This window comes from Phyllostomus hastatus, unplaced genomic scaffold (assembly GCF_019186645.2).
Source record: "Phyllostomus hastatus isolate PE091 unplaced genomic scaffold, TTU_PhHast_1.1 phas_contig_210, whole genome shotgun sequence".
In the NCBI taxonomy this organism is placed as follows: Eukaryota; Metazoa; Chordata; class Mammalia; order Chiroptera; family Phyllostomidae; genus Phyllostomus; species Phyllostomus hastatus.
In genome coordinates, this window is record NW_025333737.1 from 20,423,193 (window position 1) to 20,444,494 (window position 21,302).

General features: G+C 49.7%; 1 protein-coding gene across 2 annotated transcripts in view; it reads left to right on the top strand.

Annotated features, from left to right (window-relative positions):
- The first annotated feature begins 13,425 nt into the window (after positions 1 to 13,425).
- CUEDC1 (CUE domain containing 1) overlaps positions 13,426 to 21,302 on the top strand; it is a 76,459-nt gene continuing 68,582 nt past the window's right edge. For both annotated transcript variants that reach the window (XM_045837456.1, XM_045837460.1), the window contains exon 1: positions 13,426 to 13,565. The gene's annotated coding sequence lies outside the window, so the exon portion shown is untranslated. The remainder of the gene's footprint in view (positions 13,566 to 21,302) is intronic.

Sequence of the window (21,302 nt, forward strand, 5' to 3'; positions counted from 1 at the left end):
AGAATTGAGGCTTCCTAAACTTCTGGTAATTGCTTTGGTGTCTTTATTGATTCCGTGAAAACAGGTGGAGAAAAAGAGTTCCTGGTGTTGCTTTTGTCTAGGAACAGACGTGTTAGTTCACTGAGTTGCTAGTTAATCTTTCCAGTCCTGGCTGTCCAGGTGTTCCTGCCCTTCTCAAAGGATCCTGTAGTTTGGTCCTCTCTGGAGAGACCTGGGTTTGGGATGTAGATGGAATAGTGGAGGTTTTTTTCTGTAGAAAGATCATTGATCATTTAGCCTCAAAGATCACTGGGCTAAAACAGTCCAATGTGTTCATGGGATGGTAATCACTTTCCCCTCCCTGCCATAATAAATCTGGGCCTCAGTCCTGCACTTCTCCATTTCCTTCTTGAAGAACTCGTAGCCTGAAAGAAGACCATTTGACTGACCCCATTTGGGTCTATAAATCTTCCCCATAACTGCTCTGACCCTGGCAGATTACTGGGTAATCTCCCTGGGTCCTCTAAAAGTAGTGGGGACAGGCAGGTTCAGAGCTGAACAATAACAGGTTTTGCGTGGATGTGGACTCTAGCTTTTCTTGGCTGCCCACTTTGGGGCAATCTAAGGCCCACATAATTCCCAAGAAAGGAATGGAGGGAAGGTCAAGGGCTTGCTTTGGATCTCTGTAATCTAACCCTCTCCTTGGGCCAACCCTTCAGGGGTTAGCTAGTTAGATTTACTCTTCCCAAGACACTTGGCCCAGATCTTGGGCCTGGATCATGAGGGTTAAGTACACCTCATTTTATAAAAACTGCCTTATGGTAAAGGAATGGATGTTCACTTCAGATTCTCTATCACCACTGACTTGCATCATAATTTCAGAAATTTCTTCATCCCTGATTATCTTCTTTAGGTTGACATTCCACTTCCCTCCCAACACCTAAATATCTCTTCGAAGTGTGCATAAATGAGAAAAATCACTATTCTTGTTGGAGTAAATTCTTTCTGATGTGTAACTGCCAACCATGCAGGAAGAATTCTCTGGGGTGTTTTGGTAAATTCACACTGTTCATGGAGTTTTCTCAAGGCGAGGTCTACTTGCATCAGCCATTACCTGGATGTCACTTTTTCCTAAAGGCATTGTAGAGTCTGAAAGAACTACTAGGCTAAAGATAGGCATTTGAGGACAACATTTTCTTCTGCAGGTAAGCTATTCCTTTGTCATGGTAGCTGAAAAGGATGAGGAGACCAAGGGAGTGGAAGGGATGTCCCCTCCAGTGACTGGTCCAGTAGCTCTGCCTGGCAGTGAGTACCCAAGTCCAACACTGGTAGCAGATGTGTCATTTCTAGAGGCTGCTCATAGAGAGGGCAGACAGCCTCAGAGATGGGACTGGAAGCCAAGTCTTTTATCAGTCTTAGGGGCAATTGGAGGCCACCAAAGCCACAGTCCCTACAGTGTCAGCCTAAATCCACTCAGATCTGATTGAAGAAGCCCAGATCCCCAAGGTCCCTGCTCATGAGCCAAGAAACTCCTAGCTTTGTAAATGGTGGGTAAAGAGCCAGAGAGAAATCAACTTTGTTTAGGGGGAGGCAGGGGAGGGGAAAGGGGAACTTGGAAGTTGGGAAGAGGCCCTGGAAAGGAAGAGGTTTTGGAGAAAATGTCCTTGTGCTTCCTGTGGTGTAACCCCATGCTGAGGCCCTTCCCTCTCCACGCATCCACCCTGTGCTGGGCATAATTGCTCTGAGGACTCTAGGCTGCTAGTCGAATCCAGCTGCAATTATTCCAGCTTCAGTCAGTGTGCAGAAGAAAAGATGTGCCCTTCTTAACCAGAAAAAGAACAAAGTCAGTGGCTGAAGAAACAGGTAAGATTCAAGTGATTATTAGAGAATCGCCCCTGCAGTGGGGACCCATGAACCCCTTCCAGCTAAAGAAGTAGGGCTCCCTTCTCTTGGATTCTCAGAACTTTATCCCAAGAAAGTAGGCCCTGACTCCAGGGTGACGTGTCTAACAAAAGGGAGGTCCTGTCATGTTGTCAACCCCAGAAGCTATGTGACTGTCAACGATCTCTGAGGGAGACAAATGGGTCAAGGGGCAAGTTGGGGAAAGAGAGAGTGACAACAGGGCCTTTGTATATGCTGTTTTCTGTGCCTAGAATGGCCCCCCAACAAGAGACCCTCCAACATTTTCTCCATTGTGAACCCCTAAATGTCCCTCAAAGCCCAACTTAAATATTGATCCTTTACGCCCTGACTAGTGTGGCTCAGTTGGTTGGAGCATCATCCTGCAAAGCAAAAGGTTACCAGTTCAATTCCCAGTCAGGGCACATGCCTGGGTGGGGATTCAGTCCCCAGACAGGGTGTGTGCGAGAGGCAACCGATCCAAGTTTCTCTCTCACCTTGATGTGTGTTGCCCTCTCTTTCTCCCTCCCTTCCCCTCTCTCTAAAAATAAATAAAATCTTTAAAAATAAATAAATAAATAAATAAATAAATAAATGTTGATCCCTCTGAAACCTTCCCTGTAACTTTAGGCAGTTAGTTGATCCCTTCTCGGTGTACAGTAGAGGTAATCCAGTGCCACCCCCAGAAGGAAGGCTGGTTCCTAAGTTTGACTATACTATTTCCAAATGTCTTGCCATATCCCTTAAATCTCTGGTTCCAAATTAATGGGGCCGTGGCAGCCTGTGGTTTTTACTGACTTTCCTTCCAGAATCCTGAAATACAAGGAGGAACCAAGCACCAAGGCCAGAAATAGCAACAACAGGTCAGAGAGGCCCCCAGAGGACCCAGAGCAGAGCAGGACCTCGGAGAAAGGCCAGCCAGCCAGTAGGTGCTGTGAGGCAGGGTTGTAATGAAGAGCAGAGGCTTGGAATCCACCAGGCCTGGGTGTAAATCCAGGCTGGGTCACTTGGAGCAATATAAATAACCTCTCTGGCCTATTTCCTTGGCTGTAAAATAAGGATAATAGTTCCAAACTTGTAAAGTTTTTGAGGATTTAATTCATCTAAAGTGCTTAGCACAGAGCCTAGTACACAAAAAGGAGCCACAGATGCAATGTACCCTACCTCCACCTGGTCCTCCTATTTCCTGTATCAGTAAGGACAGAGTCATTTGGCCCAGAGGCACCAACCCCATTCTCTTAAAGAGCTGCAAAGGAACTGAATGACTTCCTGCATGGCTTCCCCACCTCAGACTGAGATTTTGAAGATGGGTATCCGGCATGGGAACCAGAGCCTTATCCCAGGAATGAGAGTTAGATGGAAGACATCTCAAAAGCAGCTGGCCAGAGATGTGGCAGGAAGGGTTCGGATTAGATCCAGGGAAGAATCGCCAGGCTGGGAGACCTGGAAAAGGTGTCCTGATAATGTGCCTATCTGGGAATGGTGCACAGTGCTTCAGGGAAGTCGTTCCAACCAGCTTCTTTCCCCTGCCATGCGCTAACTATATCCAGAGAAGGCGCCTGCACTGCTTCACTCTGCAATCACACCATCCTGTCCGAAAGCTTGTTCTTAGAGCTAGCTACAAGAATGGCACAGGCCTCACCTCCTGCCTTTCCAAGAACACAGGGAGTGCCACCACCTACCCAGGCCGAATGGGGAGGAGAAGCCTGACATCTTTCTCAGACCTGCTCGCTCTGCAGTCAGCTCTCATCAGCTCCACCTGCTCTCCCTACAGCGCCGTGGACTCCAGCGCCTGAGAGAGGGGCCCCGCAGAGCGCTCGGCAAACGTGGGTTGTGCCAGGGCTGGATCAGTCAACATCTTGTGGTACCCTAGCATCACTACTACCAGCCCTAGCATCCGAGGCCCTCCGCCCTTTAGCCTAATCTATTGTACTTTGCAGGCCTCCTCTCTGCAATTTTCTTCAGGGAAGCCTAGAGTCGGAGCTGGGCTGGCGGGGAGAGCAAGCACACCAACAACTTCGGGCGGGTCGGCCCCGCCCAGCTAGAGCATTGCCGAACCGTGATTGGTTGATATCTCCTGAGTTCTTGATTGGTCGGGTAGCATTCTGCTGAAGTTTCCACCTCCAGTGTGGCTTCCCTTTCTAGTCTCTGAACAATATTTTTACGCATTCTATATAAATAGAGAAAATTCAGTTCTGTGGTTTCCACAGTTGACGTGCCCCCGAATACAGTATTGGCTCTCTAAAGGAAGCGGGCGAATCTGTCCGCTTATTGTGTCCTATATACAAATCACCAATGTGCGAGTGAATGGGGAGAGGCTTGTGGGAAGCTCTTGGGGGCCGTGATTTGCATCCCCGGGGGAGGCCACAGTTTATCCTCGGCTGCCTTTTAGAAGACCCACTTTTGCTAGAACCTGTCCTTTCTATCATCTACACTTATATTTCACATTTTCCTGTCTTTGGTTGTACTCTTCCACATGTTAGGAATGCTTTATTTTATTTTATTTTTTCGATGTGGTTAAATACTCCTGCTCTGGACATTCTCTGAAGAAAAAGCTGACTGCAAGGTCTGAGCAGGAAAAAACACGAAGTGAGCCCGGAATATTTTTGGAAAACTTTTTATTTGGAAATAATTGTAAGCTCACAAAAAGTTGCAAAAATGAAAATCATACAAGAAACACATATATACTCTTCACCCAAGTTCATCTATTGTGTTCTTAAATCACAGGCCAGTTTTTAACTTTATGCATTTACATTTGTATGATATTAATATTTTTATTTAATCTACCATGCATATTCCAATCTTGTGAATTAATCTAATTATGTCCTTGATAGCATTTTCTCCCCTCTAGCACATGGTCTAGTATTGCATTTAGTTGATGAGTCTCTTTAATCTCCTGAAACATTCACATAGCTGGCTTTTTAAAAATTGAAATTACAGACCCCTGTCTTTAAAAAAAAAATAAAACATTCCTCATTTTGTGTTTGATGTTGCTCCATGACTAAATTGAGATTATGCATTCTCAGCTGGCAAACTGCTGAGGCATGTGTTTGTGGAGTATCACAGTTGGAGGCACACGATCTCCCCTTACCCCTCGTAAATGAAGCTAATTTAGATCACCCAGTGGTTTTGGGTGAAGCTAATTTAGATCACCCAGTGGTTTTGGGTGATCACCCAGTCTAGGTGTCGCCCAGTTTCCCTACTGTATAATTATTCCACCCCCATTCCCCTTGCAACTAATAAGAAGTCTGTGGGGAAACACTTTAAGACTATTTGAATATCCTACTCCTCAACAAAATTTCCCTGTAGATTTAGCATCCATTGGTGGTCTGATGCAATCTTTACCGTGATGGTGAAAAGGTCTCTTTGTACAAGAAATTAAGGGTGGGAATGTATCAAAGAAGATGAGAGTGTATCAAAAGAACATAGGAGCTAGCAAGTGGCCAAATCTGGAACAATCTAAGCATCAAAAGAAATCATGATAATGAGAAATTATAAGCTATTGAAGGAATGTAATAATCCATGAATACATAAATAAATGAATTACTGTGTTTTCCTGCTCCTTTAAATCTCAGTTCAGCCTTCCAGTGAACCAGCCCTGCAGTGGTAGCCAGCCCCTCTGTGTTATGATACTGGCTGTGCCGCAACTCCGACCAGCCACTGTCACGTGACACTTCCCTGACTAGGGAGCAGGCTAAACTGAGAGCCTTGACCACACCTCCACCTAGCCCCAAATGCAGGCTCAAGTGTGAGACCTGGGGCTGAGAGTCTGGACCCTGGGAACCTAGTCTTGTCATAGCCTCAGCATCCTCTTGTCCCTCTTGTCTCCCAGTCCTGCCTCAGGAATAGGTTTCTGTTTCCTCTATTATAAAGACACACCCAGAATGTGAAATCTCCCTCAAGACATCACTCAGTCCTCTAGGGTCCTCTGCCCACCATTCCCACCCTGGAACTGGCTATGGTGCAATCCCAGGGATATTCTTCTGCCAAAGAATAAGACATTTTTGCCATTTCCAATAATGCCCTGGGCCCTGCTCAGGGGCTAGACCAATGAGGTCCTGCCAGCTTCCTCTCCTTCCTTCCCTCCAAGCAGGAAGGAACCCACCCAGTACCCCCAAGCCCACAGGCTCCTCTACCTGGGCCCTTGCTCCCCAAGTCCCACTCAGGAATATCCACCCTGCCCAATCCCCAAACCCCTCTATGGATCTTCATTCCTGAGAAGAAACAGATCTGAACATCTGAACTGTATTAATTGCAGGTAGGCCTCCTTGGAATTATACAAATGACAATAAGTAAAAGAGGCATTGTTTATTGAGTGTATTAGAGTGAGGAGGAGCAGGCAATGCTGCCAAACCCCCTGAGTTCTTATTCTGGCTCTGTGAAGAAACTTGGGCAAGTTACTTAATCTCTCTGTGCCTCAGTTTCCTAATCTGTAGGCAGGGCCTGTGGTGATACCTACTACAAGGCCGCTGAGGAGTAAAGGAGTTTACTATGTAAATGTTACCTGGCATATCGTAAGCACTGTGTATGTGATTTTGTAACTACTGTAATTGTGATCTCCAGGGGCGTAGTGAAGTGGTGGGCTCTAACATCACACACTGGGTTGGCATCTTGTTTCTACCACTTACTGTGGGAAGTTGGGCAAGATTTTTTACCTCTCTGTGTCTCAGTTTCCACATCTGCAAAACAGAAATGGTAATAATGCTTGCCCCTTAAGGCTTTTCTGAAAATGACATGAAATAACATGTGCAAAAGTACTTAAAACAGGGAGAAATACATTGTAAGTGTTCAAGAAACTATCACTTACTATTATTTTTTATCTAATTAGGAGAAAGGTAATATTCTTATCATCATTTTAGAGATGAGGAAATGGAAACTCAGAGAGGTTCAGTAACACACCCAAAGTCACCCAGCTTGAAACTGGGTATAGTAGAGATTTAGCTGTCCCCTGGTCTGACCGGCACTTGGTCACTACACTATACTTAGGCTGAGAGGGTGTTTAGGAGGAACTAAACTCTGCTGATGCAAGCTGGGATTTGAATCTTTAAGCCTCTGTGAATTATTTGTAACAAATGCTTAACTCCATCCAGCCTGGCTTTTCCCAGGAGATGGTCAGGTGCAGGAGTGGAAGACCTTACTGCCTCAACTCTTGGTGTTGTCAGGAAAGTCAAAGTCAATGTTAATATTCTGTTTGGAAATTCAGGCTGGAGCCTGTAACACACTCCTTCTATATAGATTCCTTAGTTTGGTGTTGCAGGCCATTCACTCACTGTCACAGCCCCCTCAGCTTTCCAGCCTCATCTCGCTATCTGACACCTCCCACCCTCACTATTGCCATCCCCTCCCCCCTCCCCGTACCCTGGCCACTGTGGACGTTCACCCACATCCCAATATGCCTTAGCTGATGCCATGGCCCAGAAGAATGCCCTTAACCCCAGTTAAAAGGGTTCAACTCTCAAGGCCCAGCTCAAAAGCCAGCTGTTCAAAGATGCCCTCTCTGACCCCTTCCCCATGAGAATTAACCACACCTTCCTGGGCAGCTCCGGAGCCCTCTGCTCACACCTTCATTTCAGCGAGTGTCACACTCTGCCTTGTGTTACTTGCTGGCAGCTCTGTATTTCCCTTCCCCTTAGACTTGGGGGACGGAGAGGGGTACATACTGTTCATCTTGGGGGATGGTCACGGAACTGGATTAAAATAGCCTAAGTTATGCATCATTATGGAGGAAAGTTAGTTATGTTTAACTTTCTTCCTTCCAATCATACTGATCTTGAAGGCTAAATATAGGTGCTCGTGCGTGCACACACACACACACACACACACACACACACACACATATAAAGGAATGTATGTTCAATGGAAGAAATTTGGGAAATCTGGAGAAAATATTAATAACAAAGTAAAAGTTACCTATAAAACTCTCATCTAACAATTGTTAACATGTTGGCATATTTTCTTCTGTGTTTATAACTAAATAAAAATAAATTGGCTCATACTGCCTATACTGGTTTGTAGTCTCCCTTTCCTGTAATATGTCATAACCATTTTATAGGCATTAAATATTCTTTAAAAGCAATTTTTATGGTTACATGGAATTCCATTTATTTATGCTTCCTTTCCACCTCACTGCCTTGTACAGGAGGAGCTGGCAGCCTCTGCACCGCAGGCAGGACCCCTGGAGCCTCCCTAACTCTTACCAGGGAAGGGAAGACACGTGGTTTTGGGGAGGGCAAACCAGGCAGATCTTGCCCACCTGTCAGAAGTCAGCCCTTTGGCAAATATTTACTCACTCCTGGGCCTGCCAGACCTCTGGCTGGGATGTTCAGCCACTGAGACAGAAGGCAGCCCCTACCCTCCTGGAACGCACACAGCGCCCAGCTACAATACCACGTGCTGTAGTTAGGCTGGCAGAATGGACAAAGGGACTGGGAGGGAGCAGTTTGTTATGCAAGAGAAGAAAGGTCCAAAGAGAGTGCCACAGGCATGACATTGGTGCTGGCACGCTGGAGGAGGCGGAGGGCCCCAGAAAGCCCTCTCTAAGCTGGGGTTGAGATTGGCAGTCCCACAGGCATCCCTCTGCTTGTTTTCCTGGAAGGGGGTTGTTTGCTCACTTCTGGGGGCATCACTGCCTCCACCTTTCACCCATGTTTTCATTCAAAACCCCCAAGGGATAGCACCAGTTCTTTCAAACTTTCCTTTAAGTTTCTTAGTCAAATGGTGAAGATGGAGGAAGGATTACCCAAAATATCTGGATATTTCCACCACTTTCTTTTCCACCTTGGATCTTGTTGCTGCCTATTGCGATTGTAGGAGGGGATAGGGTCCCCCAGAGGCTGGGACAATGTGGTTTGTTCCTAAGCTGCTGGTGCATGCTCTTGTGCACTGCTTTCGTCTTGGGCTGGGGAAGTCCCAGAAAAGAAATGTCCTCTTTTCCCTGTGATCCAGCTGGAACCTGCTCTTTCCAAGCCTGAGTCCAGCAGCTCCCTATCAGCCTCATTTTCACGGTGGGGGGAGACATGGCAGACGCGCTTCCAGCTATCTGTGCTTAATGTGCCCAGAGACTTAGCAAGAAGCTTTCCTCGGCTTCCCATGTATTGAGTGGGAACAACAAGTGGCCTTAGCTGCTCTAGTCTGGGGGTGGGCAGGTGGGGCCAGCACAGGAAAGGAGAAGGGCTGGGTCATAGGTTAAGGGCGGGCTGAGATTAGCCTCTCCAAACTGTTTAAATTTCATTCTTCAAGCAGTGGAGAGTCATCCATCTTTTCAACAGGAGGGTGACATGCATCTCCAGTCTACGCTTTAGAAAAAGCTGCTGGCATTGAGGAGGATGGATTGAAAGGCAGGGGCCTGGTGGCCTGAACCAGGAATGAATGGAGATGGGGCGGTGGAGTCCAGAGAAATTCAGGCGGTAGAAAGCCCTGAGTTTACTTAGGGGTTTGAATGTGGGAGAGAAGGGTGGCGACATGTGAAATTGGTAGCATGGGTGAGTGGGAGGTGCACTTCTCCTGGACAGAGATTTCTGGCAAAGGAGTATGTGGAGATGATGGATTCCAGGCTTGTCATGCTGACAGTGAGGTGACTGTAGGACAGCCTGTCCAATGGCAGCCACATATTCCAGTCTGGAGCCGGGGAAGGGAACACGTGCAGGAATCAGCCCTGAAAACACTCCACCTGACAGCAGAGGCGGTAATGTTATCAGTAGCAATACTAGCGCTTACTGAACATGTGCCAGGCACTGTTCTGGGCACTTTACGTGTGTAGGTTTGTTTAGTTCTCACTACAGTCTTTTTGGGTGGGCACTGTTGTGAGCCCCAAATACAGGAGAGGAAAGTGAGGCACAGAAAGAGTTAGGTAACCGGCCCAAAGTTATGCTGCAGGCAAGTGGAGCACGCAGAGGTTGGTACCTGCTCCCCTCTCTCCCCTCTGTGAGAACATCCTGAGAATTGTGAGATTTGTGGAAAAGGTAAGAGGATTGCTGTTGGAGGCCGTCCAACAACCGACCCTTGACACAGTTGGGACGGATGAGATGCATCTGCACAGCAGAAGCGGCTGTGGCCAGGTCTCCTGTCTATCTCGTCCCGTATACTTGTCCCTATTAGCATCAGGTGGTGGGATTTTTGGACACCTGTGCTTTATAACAAAAAACTCTGCACGATGCCTCTGATTCTGAGTGAAAATGACTTGTTGACCATAGAATAGAGACCCCTAGCAACTCTAATGTTGCCTGTTTCCCTCATCTGGGAAGTTAAGGACAAAATTAAACTATGGGCAGACCAACTGCCAGAAGGCTGAAGGAGGCCGTTGCTAGGAATGTCTCAGGAGTCACCATTCAAAAGCTCAAGATTTATTAGAACCACTGCCTTTCCCATGCCCTGGGCAGAAGCAGTTATTGATGGGACCAGATAAATAGAGGAGGAAGGAGTTTTAACTTAAATATAACAATCTTAGTACATAGAAATATAATATGTCCCCCTCTAGATATGTAGTTAATAGATCTAGGTAAAAAATCATTTTATATAATTTAGACAATCTAATTTCTATAAACAATAATTAATTTTTAAGTCACTCCTTGTACCCCTTTGATTTAGACCAATGTATAGAAATTTAGTAGATATTTAATTATAATCAGCATTTGAAAGTTTGTGCTCGTATAGCTTCGTTGGCTATCTGATTAATGACCCTCTTGGTCAAAGTAACCTTTGTTTAATATGGTTGATCTGTGGGACTTCCTGTACTTTTCGGTTATTTCTTTGTTTAACATGATTGATCTGTAAAATCTTCTGTACTTTTCGAAGTTATTTCTATGGTAACCGTTTCTGTTTTAATGATCACACTATGCATTGAATGTTGTACAACCTACCCTATAAAAATAAAGATTGATTTTTCTCGGTGAGTCAGTCAGGTCTAGAGAGCCTGGCTGTCCTCCGGCATCTCACCCGGTTTCTCGTTTCGCCTGACCTGTTCCTCCTTCGGGGACCTGGAGACCCACCGAGGCTGGACCCTGGCAGATTGCACCCTGGAGAAGCCCCTTGGGCAGGCAGAGCTGAAGCAATGGAGTTGGGAACCAGGAGGGTTGGAAGTCAAGCTGTAGGGGTGGGAGTCATTTCAAGGAGGTGTTACCTTCATCCAGGGCTGCAAGGGGTCTGAGGAGTAGAGGAGGGAGGGGTCCCACAGGTTGAAAAGACTGAGTGCCACTGGAATGATAGGGAAGAAAGCCAGATTGTAGAAGATTGAGGAGTAAGTGGAAATTGAAGAAGCAGAGAGAGTATGTGTGGTTTCTTAGAGGAAGTAGATGAATGGGCAGGAGAGAACTAGGGCAGTGGCCTGAGGGTGGGGCAGAGTTGGGGTAGAGTTTCTTAGAAGGGGGCATCCTGTGGTGTTTGTAGGTTACAAGCAGAGAAGGGTGAGGGAAGAACTGACAGTCTCCAGAAGCAGTCAGGAGGGTTAGGCTTGAAAGCAAAGGGGACATTTATTCTCGGAGATGAGCAGAGACACTTCGGGGTGGGGGTGGGGTGCTGAACCAGGGCAGAAGCTGGGGGAATAAGGGAGTGAAGGGAAGGAGGAACAAATAGAACCTGATAACCAACAGAATTTGGGGGAAGGCACGTGAAGACTGATTTCCAACTGCTAAACCAGAGGATGAGGAGGAAGCTTGGGGAAAAAAGGACTCTGAGTTCGAGTTTGCTTTTAGCCTCTGTGTGGTGAGGTGTCTGAAGGGCCCGCAGGTGGAGAACCTCTGTGGGCAGCTGTGCATGACGGGCTGGAGTGCAGGAGGGAGGTCTGGCCTGGGACCTGGAGAACTCTCAGCTCAGAGGCAGCGGTGGGTGTTAGGGAAATTCCCTGGGTGTGGGAAAGGCAGGAAAGGGCTCTGAGGAAAGCTTCCGGAAGGACAGCTCTGCAAGGAATTCTTCAAGGAACAGCGTCCATTACAGTGACTAATTTCACTTGATAACTATATTAATAATATATTAAATGCTTTAATGAGCACTCAGAGTGGAGTACAAACAAGGACAGCTCCATGTTCGCAGATGCTTTCTTCTGGCCCCCCAAATCCCAAGGTGACAGGGAAGGTCTTGCAAATCGGCAGAAAAGTGGTCATTGAACTGCCCTGTGGGCAAGCGTGAGGTAACACACGTGAAAATGTGACCTAGATGACCAGCAAGGAGAATGAAGCCCGAGCTCTCAGTCACAATTTTGGGAGGGGAGCCAGGAGTCGGCATGGGTCAGTCTCCAGGTTAAGTATATTTACTCTGGGATTGATGGGATCACCTCCTGGGGGGTTCAATCCCCGCTCTCCCCAATCAACTGTGCCAAGTAAAGGAGCAGGAGAGAGGGGATGGGAGAGGGGAGATGTCCCGAGGGGTCTGGGACCCACTCAACATGCTAACCTAATGTGGGGCCTCCCCAAGGAGAGTGTGGTTCTGAGGTTTCTCCCCATCCCAGGTTCCCAGTCTGCTGAAGGAACTTAGTCTTGACATGTCAGTGATGGAAACACATGGTGTCTGGGTGCTTTGGTTTGTGGTTTTCACCATCAGATGTGTCTGTGGCTGAGCACATTGATTTGTCTCAGCAGAGCTAGGGGACTGCTAGTCCTCAGAAGCAGAGGGAAGAGGGGTTCCTCCTTGAGGTCTGGGCCCAGGTGAGCAAGTGGGTCCCTGAGGCAGGCTTATCCAGGAGACCCCTTTGCAAGGGGTCTGGGGGCAGAGCTGGAACTGCATTCTGGCCTTCACCCTCCTCAGATCCCCTATGTAGCTCCTCTTCCAGGTAGGTACTTGGCGATCGCCCCCTGCCCCATCCTACCCTCCCCCAAAGTGGCATTTTAAACCAAACTACATGGAAAAAGAATAGTCAAAGTTGATTTTCCATTTATTGAACAAGTTTTGTGGAAAATCTTCTCAGGTCTCAGAAGTCCCTGAAGCGCCCAGGGGTGTTGGGGAGGCGACAGGGAGATGGCAGGTGGTAGCTGATGGTGGGAATGGGTAATCTTTGACGCCCTGACCTCCTGCCTACCTCTGGCCCTGACATTTTATTTTGTTTGTTTTCCTGAGTCCTAACTCCCTGGGGGCTGCCTCTCCCCTACTCTTCAGCTGTCCCAGGCCCCATATGTGGGTCCACATTGCCAACCTTCTCGGGGCAGCCCTGCTTTTCCGTTCCCCTCGGAGTCCAGGTCTTCCTGCCCCGCTCTCTCCGGGGTGCGCCGTCCCAGCGCCGCTCCGCGAGCCTGTAGGGCAGGACGCGAGGCACCCGGCTCTGCCAGGGATACCGAGGCTTCTCGCTCACGCCCTCCTGCTCGCCGGCCGGGGAAGGACGACGCGGCAGGGATTTTCATACCTTCACCCGGCGACCCCCAGCCCCCGCCACCGCGTTGCTTTCCTGTCCGAAAGGGGTCCCGCGTCCGAGAGGGTCTGGGGGCGCCGCCGCCGGGCCCCCGCCCCGCCCGCAGCCCCGCTCCTCCCCGCGCGGCCCCACTTGTGGCCGCGCCGGCAGGCGCGCGAGGACAGCTGCATTTCTAGCCGCCCGCCGCTAGGAAGCTGGCCTCGCCTCGCTTTCTCCGCCTCCCGCGCCCCAGCCGCGCCGCTGCGCCGGGCCCGCCGCCGCCGCCGCCGCCGCCGCCGCGGGATCGCCGCCCCTCCCCCAGCCCGCCGGCCCCACCGGCCCGCGGGGCGCGGACGCGCGTGGCGGCTGCTCGGTAAGAACTCCCTTTCGTCCCCGGCCGCAGCCAGCCGCCCGGCGCGCCATCCCGGCCCCGGCCCGGCGGCCCCACCTTCTCGGTACCGATCGCCGAGGCACCGCCGGGAGGGCCGGGCCGGCACGAGTTTGATTCCCGGTGCTGCCGCCGCGGCTTCCCGGGAGCCCAGCCGCGTGCGGCGGGTCCCGGGCACGCTTCCCTCCTGAGACCCCACCTCATTCCTGGCCGTGGGCGCGCGGGGCGTGCGGGCTTCTGGGGACTGAGAGCCGGGCGCGGGATTAAAGGGTGGGCGCGGGCGGGCGGCGCCAGGCAGGGTAGCAAGGCCTCCCCCAGCGGGCGCCGCCCGGAGTCCCTTAAGCAGCCGCTCCCCCTTTTGTGTCGGCGCCCCTCCCCGCTTTGCCCCGGCCTGGGGGCTGTAGCTGGTTGGCAGCGGCTGTGGGGGCGCTTGCTGGGCGGAGGTCCTTTTAGGAGGATGGGAGGTTCGCTTCCTGCCCCCACCAAAGTCACAGGTCTCCTCAACCTGCCCTGGTCCCACCCAGTCCCCTGGGAGCTGCATCTCCAGGCGTCTTGGCTAGGGAAAGTTCAGAAAGCGCTGTCCCCGCCCCTGCTCCCCCGCCCCTCCCGCTGTCTGTGGCCCGGGCTCTAAGCTCTGGGGGGTGGGGGTTTGCGTTAATTCGTTCTTTCCTTCTCATTTTCTCCTTGCATTGTTGCCTTACGCCTAGGAATGGCTTGCCCATTTCTTCCCCCCTTATAAGAAGTTTTAGCTCCAAGACATTTATACCAAAATTAAATTCCGGGAGAGGAGTTTATTTTAGGGGGAGAGAGGTTTCTGATTTTTCTTCTTTTCTTTCTTTCTTCTCCCCCCCCGCCCCACCCCCCGGGGTGGAGAGTGAGGGGAAGGACTAGGAGTTTCGAAATAAGTTGTACTAGAGGTGATGCAGACTACAGACAGACCATGTCACACCTCACCTGACCCTTAGGCAGGAGCATGACCAAAGATTGCGGGTAATGGGACATGGGGAACAAGCCTTCCTGTTGGTTATCCTGCCGCACTCTGAACCACCTAGCCCAAGAGAAAGGACTCAGGAAGATTTTCTGGCCTTTCATCACTCTTCTATGGCAAGCATGCTCATCTTTACAGCCTGGGCGGAGTCAGCTATAGCTCGGTGTGGTGGAAGGAGGTCAGAGACGCCAGGAGTTCTCTCCTGGAGGAAGTCATCTCACCCGGAGATTTGGCCCCTGTGGGATTGAGTGTGAAATCCTGCCCTATCTGCTGGGGGCGGTGGATGCTGTTGAGACCTCAGTTTGAATGGAGGGTGGCTTCTCTGGAATGGAGAGAGAAACCTGGTTCAGGTCACCCGGAAGCTGGAGGCTGTGTGGGGGAGGGTTGGGTTTGAAAGCCCCTGTCCACTTTCTGCTGCTGGAAGGAGCAGGGGGCAAGGTAACGGTAGTGGTGCCTCAGGCCCCCCTGCATCCTTGAATAGGAGAGAGACCTTGGAGAGCTAGGGAGGTCCTAGAGATCATAAGGTGAATTGGGGGGAACTTGGGGTCAAGGGGTTGGGATCATGCACCCTTTTGAGAATCAGATGACAACTCTAACTCCTCCCCACTCCCCAAACATGCACACAATGCAGGGACACGTTCTGTATGCAATATCAGAGGGTTACTGTACTCTTTGGAACTGGGACCCTAGAAAGACCCCTGACTTAGAGTCTGTGGTCCAGCCTAAGCCATTCAGAACAGTCCCCTCCTTTGTGGCTGGTCAGTGAGTAACCCCAGAGTGTGAGGACTAGACCTCTCAGGAAATCTTTTCTCATGACCTTCTGATGCCACTTTGGGCTTGTGGCCATAGAGACCTATGCGGTCATAGAGACCTCTAGCGGGGCTAGATTCCCCACTCCTGCAGTTAGCCAGAGGATGGGACAGATGGGGAACACTTCTCCAGGGGCTGTTCTGCTATCTTTGTGGTGGGAAGGCTCAGGCCCAGCACTGGGCTGGGGCCACATGGCTATTGAATTAGAGGTAAATACGGGATAAGGTCAGGTGTTTCAGCTGAGTATAGGATCCAGGTGCTTGAAGAGCTCCAGTTCATTCTTGGGGAAGAAGGGAGAAGGCACTTCGGTGGAAAGCTTAAATGCAAAAGACGCACCTCCTCTTGAGGTCTTGGGGTAGAGCTGTCCCAGACCAAGGTCTATGTATTGTAGGTTCCTTCAATCCCTCTGGACTTTAAAAGGCCAGAGAAGATGGCTGTCACCATCCCCAGTACATCCGAGGAGGCCTGGCCTGCCTTCTGTTTCTCAGCCAAAGCTCACTGTGCCCTGGCTGCCGCTCAGGTGTTTGTGACATTTACCCTTGCTGGGGATCTGGAAGAGCCTTTGGTAGAGTCTGCCATCTGCAACTTCTTTGCCTTGGTAATGAGAAGCCCTTCTTAGGCTCCAGGGCCTCCAGACCGAGGGAGCTCATGGGGATTTTCCTTGTTTAAATAGCAAGCACTGTGTTTGGTGTATAGGAGCACTCACGTTTTTTCTTTCTTCAGAGCTTCCTATATTTACTCTTTCTGATGGATTATTCCCACCGTAGCAGTAAGCAACACAGGTAGGAGTATTCTGGAGCCGTGGAGGCAGGAAGCTGGGAGTCAGATAAAGATCACCTCTGACTATTCGGGTGGCCTGGAGGAAGTGATGCCTCTCTTTTGTTGGCTCTTAACACTTATGGGAAGGAAGAGCCATAAAGGGCCATGGAGATGCTGTGATCCAGCGATCCCTGCTTTGTGGAAGTTGTCTGAGCGGGGTGTCAGGGTCCCATGGCAGTGACTCACGATTCACATTCCTCAGTGGCCAGGACTTGTCTGTCTGCTGCTGCCCTGGCTGCCACAGGTTGGTGAGGTTAGGATGCCGGTTTGTGTCTGCTTTCTCAGCGCTTCTCTGACCCTCTCTGCTTCCAGCCTCCCAGTAAGTGCCCCCGATGTGTCAGAACAATAGGTGGCCCCTGAGAATGCGCCATCACTCTTATCTTTAATACAGGTTGTACTGATAAATTCGGCAACAATGCCTATAAATGTAAATAAACTCCCTCTTCGTAAACTGTGACCCTTCCATTTTCATTATGGTGGCACCGTGAGTCTTTGAGGAATTATCGGTGGGATACAAAAGTTCCAGTTCCATTGATTGAAATCCACCCCCAGAGGCAAACCGGCCACTCTGTGCCCATTGCGACAAAGCTTTGTGGCGTAGAGTATAGGCTCTGAGGTTGCACATCCCCGCTTAGAACCCCGCCTCCCACCTTACTCTGTGACTTCATGCCTCACTTTCTCAGCTCTAGGAAGAGTTAAAGGAGATCTAGTATGTATGCCACACAAAGAGTACGCATTCCTTTTTTAAAAGTGTATTTATTTTTCAGTTGCAGTTGACATACAATATTACATTAATTTTAGGTACAACATAGTGTTAGACATCTGTGTTACTCGCAGAGCGATCCCCCCGATAAATCCTGCACCCACCTGGCGCCATGCAACCTGGCACCATACATAGTCAGAATATTACTGACTGTATTCCCTTTCCTGCACTTCACATCCCTGCAACTAGTTTATAACTGCCAATCTGTACTTTTTAATAGTCCTTTCACCTTTTCCACCCAGCCCCCCCAAGTCCCCTCCTATCTGGCAACCACCAGTAAACACTTGGAGCAGACACTGCTATTTTTCTTTCTGCACATGGTGTGAAGGTTCTGAGGCTCCTTGTTGTTAAGGAAAACCTTTGGTAAAAACTGTAGAGGCTGAGCCTGGCCTTTGGAGGGGTGGGTAGGGGTGGGTTGGGCTGGGGTAAGGCAGTTGGGGTAAGGCGCCTGGGGTGAGGCTTGCTCTTAAGTTATGAGCAGAGGGGACCGCGCAGTGGGAAGCTGGGGAGCCTGAAACGTCAAGGGTGATGGATAGAGAGGCACAGGGGGGGCAGAATGACTCAGCATTTATAGCCCTGCTGTGGAACCAGCTCTTCTCCCTTCTCTCTGGAGAATGTGCCTTATAAGCTGGTAGAGGTGGGCTGGGGAGAAGATCATAATCAGTGAGGAGAGGTGAATGGCTTTTTATGTTGCTGCTGCCATTGGTGCTGGAGGAACAGGGCAAAGGGTCCTGGAGGTGGGGGAGGGATGTGGCACTATGTAGACAAGAGTGGAAGCTGCGGGTGGTGGGTGGCGAGTTCCGTAAAGTAATAGGCCTGGGAAATAATAACTCCAGCTCTCACTGAGCACATGTTATGGGTCAGACCCCGTTCCAAATGCTCCTTGTGGGTCAGCTCATTTAATCCTCACGAGACCCTAAGAGGTATTACCTCTGTTTTTCAGTGAAGAAACAGAGACATAAAGAGTTGAAATAACTTGCCCGAGATCACATGGCTAGAAAGTGGCAGAGCCAGGATTTGAACCTAAGAGGCCCAGGCTACAGAGTATACATTCTCAGAGAAATTCTCTGAGAGACCCCTACCCCCAAGAGCTGAGGGATGGGGGATGGAGGGTAGGGGGTAGCTTGGTGCTCTGCTTGAAGGGCTGTCAGTGTTCAGGCATCATGGGAACTTGTCTGGAGGGATCAGGCTAGCACAGTCTGCTGGGAATCCCTGGCGGAGTGCCAGACACTCTACCAGAACCTGTCCCTGAGAGCAGAGGTCACGAGGACATGGCCCCTGCCTACATGATGCTCGCGGTGTAGTAGTTGCCGTGGCAAGTGCTGCAGTGAGGCAAGCACTGAGGAGGGGATGCTTTGCCATCCAGAAGAGGAGTTGGAGCAGGGAAGGCTTCCTGGAAGAGGGGTACTTGGGCTGAGTGAGGGTCAAAGTGGCTGCTATTTCCAGGGCTTTTGATCTGCCCAGGGGGCAGTGACATTATTCTTCTACTTTGTGAACTCAGAGTGTAACCTAGGGTCACATTTTCTGGATAAGGCAGGAACTGGGAAATGTGGTTGGCTTCCTTGATGTCTTGGTGGTTTTTAATAGTCACTGTCTGTAATGCCTGTGAATATGCTGAAGAAATAAAAATCTCGTTAGAGTTACTGCTCAGAACAGTGATTCACTCTTGTCTGCGTACTTAGAAGGAAAACCAGAGGCAAATGAATGCAAGCTGCGGAGGAAGGACGCCGGTAAGGTTTGAGGACAAGGTTCCAGAGAGGATGTGAGAGCAAGTGACTCATAGGAGTGGAGGGGAATGGCCTCCCGCAAAGGTCTTTAGAAATGGGAACCAGTTCCATTTGTCTTTGTGGTTTAAAGGTTTCATCAGGAGACAGGAAGATGAAATAAAGGCCCAGAGAGGTCTGTGTCAGCTCAGTGATACGAGGGTGAAAGGAGCTGGAATTTTTGAGCTAGAAGGTTGCTGATATCTGGCCTAACCCTTCGTTTTACCATTGAAGTGATTGGAGATTGCCCAGTACCATTGAGAGGCGCACCCATATATTAGTGAGCCAAGATCCAAACCTTATCTGCCCAAGAAGGGGCGGAGGGTCTACCTGCACTGATCCTGTTGGAGGGGGTGATGCTTTCTGGGAGTGCCCGGCACCCTAGGGGATGGAGCCCAACCAAGCCTTGTGAAGAGGGCTGTAGAAAACCTGTATTGACCATTTGTCTGGCTGTTGAAACTAGAGACAGCATCAGCTCCTACTCAGATGTTCCCGAGAATGGCGTGCCCAATTGGGGCTAGCAGGCCAGCTCATTTACCCTCCTGGCCCAGCACCTAGAAGAGCTTCAGGCACCTATATGGGGCTCTCTGGAACCTCTATTGAATGAAGCATAAAATAGCAGACAATCCAAAAGCTACTACTCTTTTACCCGCCACTTGTAGGGCCAGTACATTTAGCCTTCCCATTCTGTTTTGCTTCAGCCAAAAGCATTATCATTATGTAACACGCTCCTGGCAACAGAGAAGGGCGCCCGAAGTTGTGCTGCGGGCAAGGGTGAGCAACAAAACATGGTTTAGGATCTTTCCCAAAATGTAGAATTCTTTGAAGGATCATCATGGGCTGATGTGAATGTTCATGTATGTTGACTTGCTTTATTTGTTTTAGTGTTTTGTTGTTGTTCCTTGCACAGAAGTAAAGGTGGCATTTTTCAAATTGAGGAAAACGTGGTATAGCAATCTGAGCTGCATTCAGCAAAATGGCTATAGAGATCCCCGCAAAGAACGAGACTTGCTCTCAGAAGAGAATCTTATTAAGAATGCGCCAAATTGGCCCTGGCCAGTGTAGCTCAGTGGATTGAGCACAGGCCTGCGAACCAAAAGGTCGCTGGTTCGATTCCTAGTCAGGGCACATGTCTGTCTCTCTTTCTCCTTTCCTTCTCCTGTGTCTAAAAATAAATAAATAAATAAATCTTAAAAAAAAAAAAAAGAATGTGCCAAATATGAATTGATGCTGGACAATGAGTTTAACATACCGGAAGGTGAACTGCTGTTCCTAGGGAGAATTTAGATCGACTTGTGCAAATCGAAGAGAAGCCACAGCAGAAAACACCACGGCACAAACTCTTGCTTCCTCCCCTGACTCTGTCATCCCTGTTCATTAAGGAAGCCTTAGGTTCTAGCGGGGACCCTGCAGAGCTCGGTTTCTTTGGGTGACCAGCGAGCTGGGTTTGGAGCTCTTTTGAGGAAAAGATTCTCTGTGGTCACGTTGGATGATCAGGCGTAGGAAATGATTTCATTTTGTTCAGATCTGAGATTCGGTTTGGTTTCAGGCTGTACCAGGAGCTGAGAGAGTGAGCTGTGGAGAGCGAGAGGAGGGTGAGCTGGGGGAATGTTTCACCCTTGGCTGTGTCAACTCCTGGCTTGGTGGGTGGGCAGGGAACTCCGGTGCTGGGCAGGGAGAGGGAGAAGATCGATCAGAGATGGACTCGGGAAGGCTGCCCACTGAGCATGTGTCTGCAGGCTGGGCCGGGTGGAGAGGGAGGGAGCGTATAAGGACATCTGTCAGCAGGTGTGCATGGGACAAAGCCTTGTGCAGTTACAGGGCTAGGAGGACAGGGTGATTACCAGGATGAGGTAGGTTTTCCATGGGTGGGTATAGACCCAAGAGGCAAGCAAAGGGTTAAGTATGCCACAAGAATTACACTTACCCCTACTGTGCAGTATTTTCTTGCATTTGACTTTCCTTAAAGGGGAAAAAAAAAGGTCCAATTCAGGTTTGAGAGCTGATGATAGTTGAGAACTTGCAGACCTTTGCACTTAGGTGCATCCTGTAAGAGCCTCAAGCTGTTGTTTTCCAGGAGTGGTCTGGGGCCAGTCTGGTCGTTTCGAAGGGCATCATTATCCCCTAGAAAAGCAGCCACTTCCGCTCTGGACTGGATCCAGGTGGGGCGCACACAGACGTTTCATTCCACTTCAGCAGTGCTAGAGCATCCCTGGGTTTTATTTCTCACAGTTGTAAATTCGTTTGATTTCTAAAAGGGAGAATTGTTTAATCTTAAAGCTGGAGAGGATTTCGAAGATCACCCAGATGGCCCCTAGAGGAATTTGGGGTCCTGGGTTGTTAAGCACCTTGAAAAGACCCACAATATGTGGTTAAGAATACCAGGTAGACCACCCTTCTCTGCATCCAGCCTGTGCCGCTCACTGCTGTGTTCTTAGGGCCAGTCACTCAGTCTCTCTGAGTCTGAGTTCCCTGACCCACGAAGTGGGAGGGATAATAGTCCCCAGTGGTTGCTGCTGAGGATTCAATGCTTATAAAGCCCTGAGCACAGGTTTGGCGTGTTGTAAGTCCTCAATAAA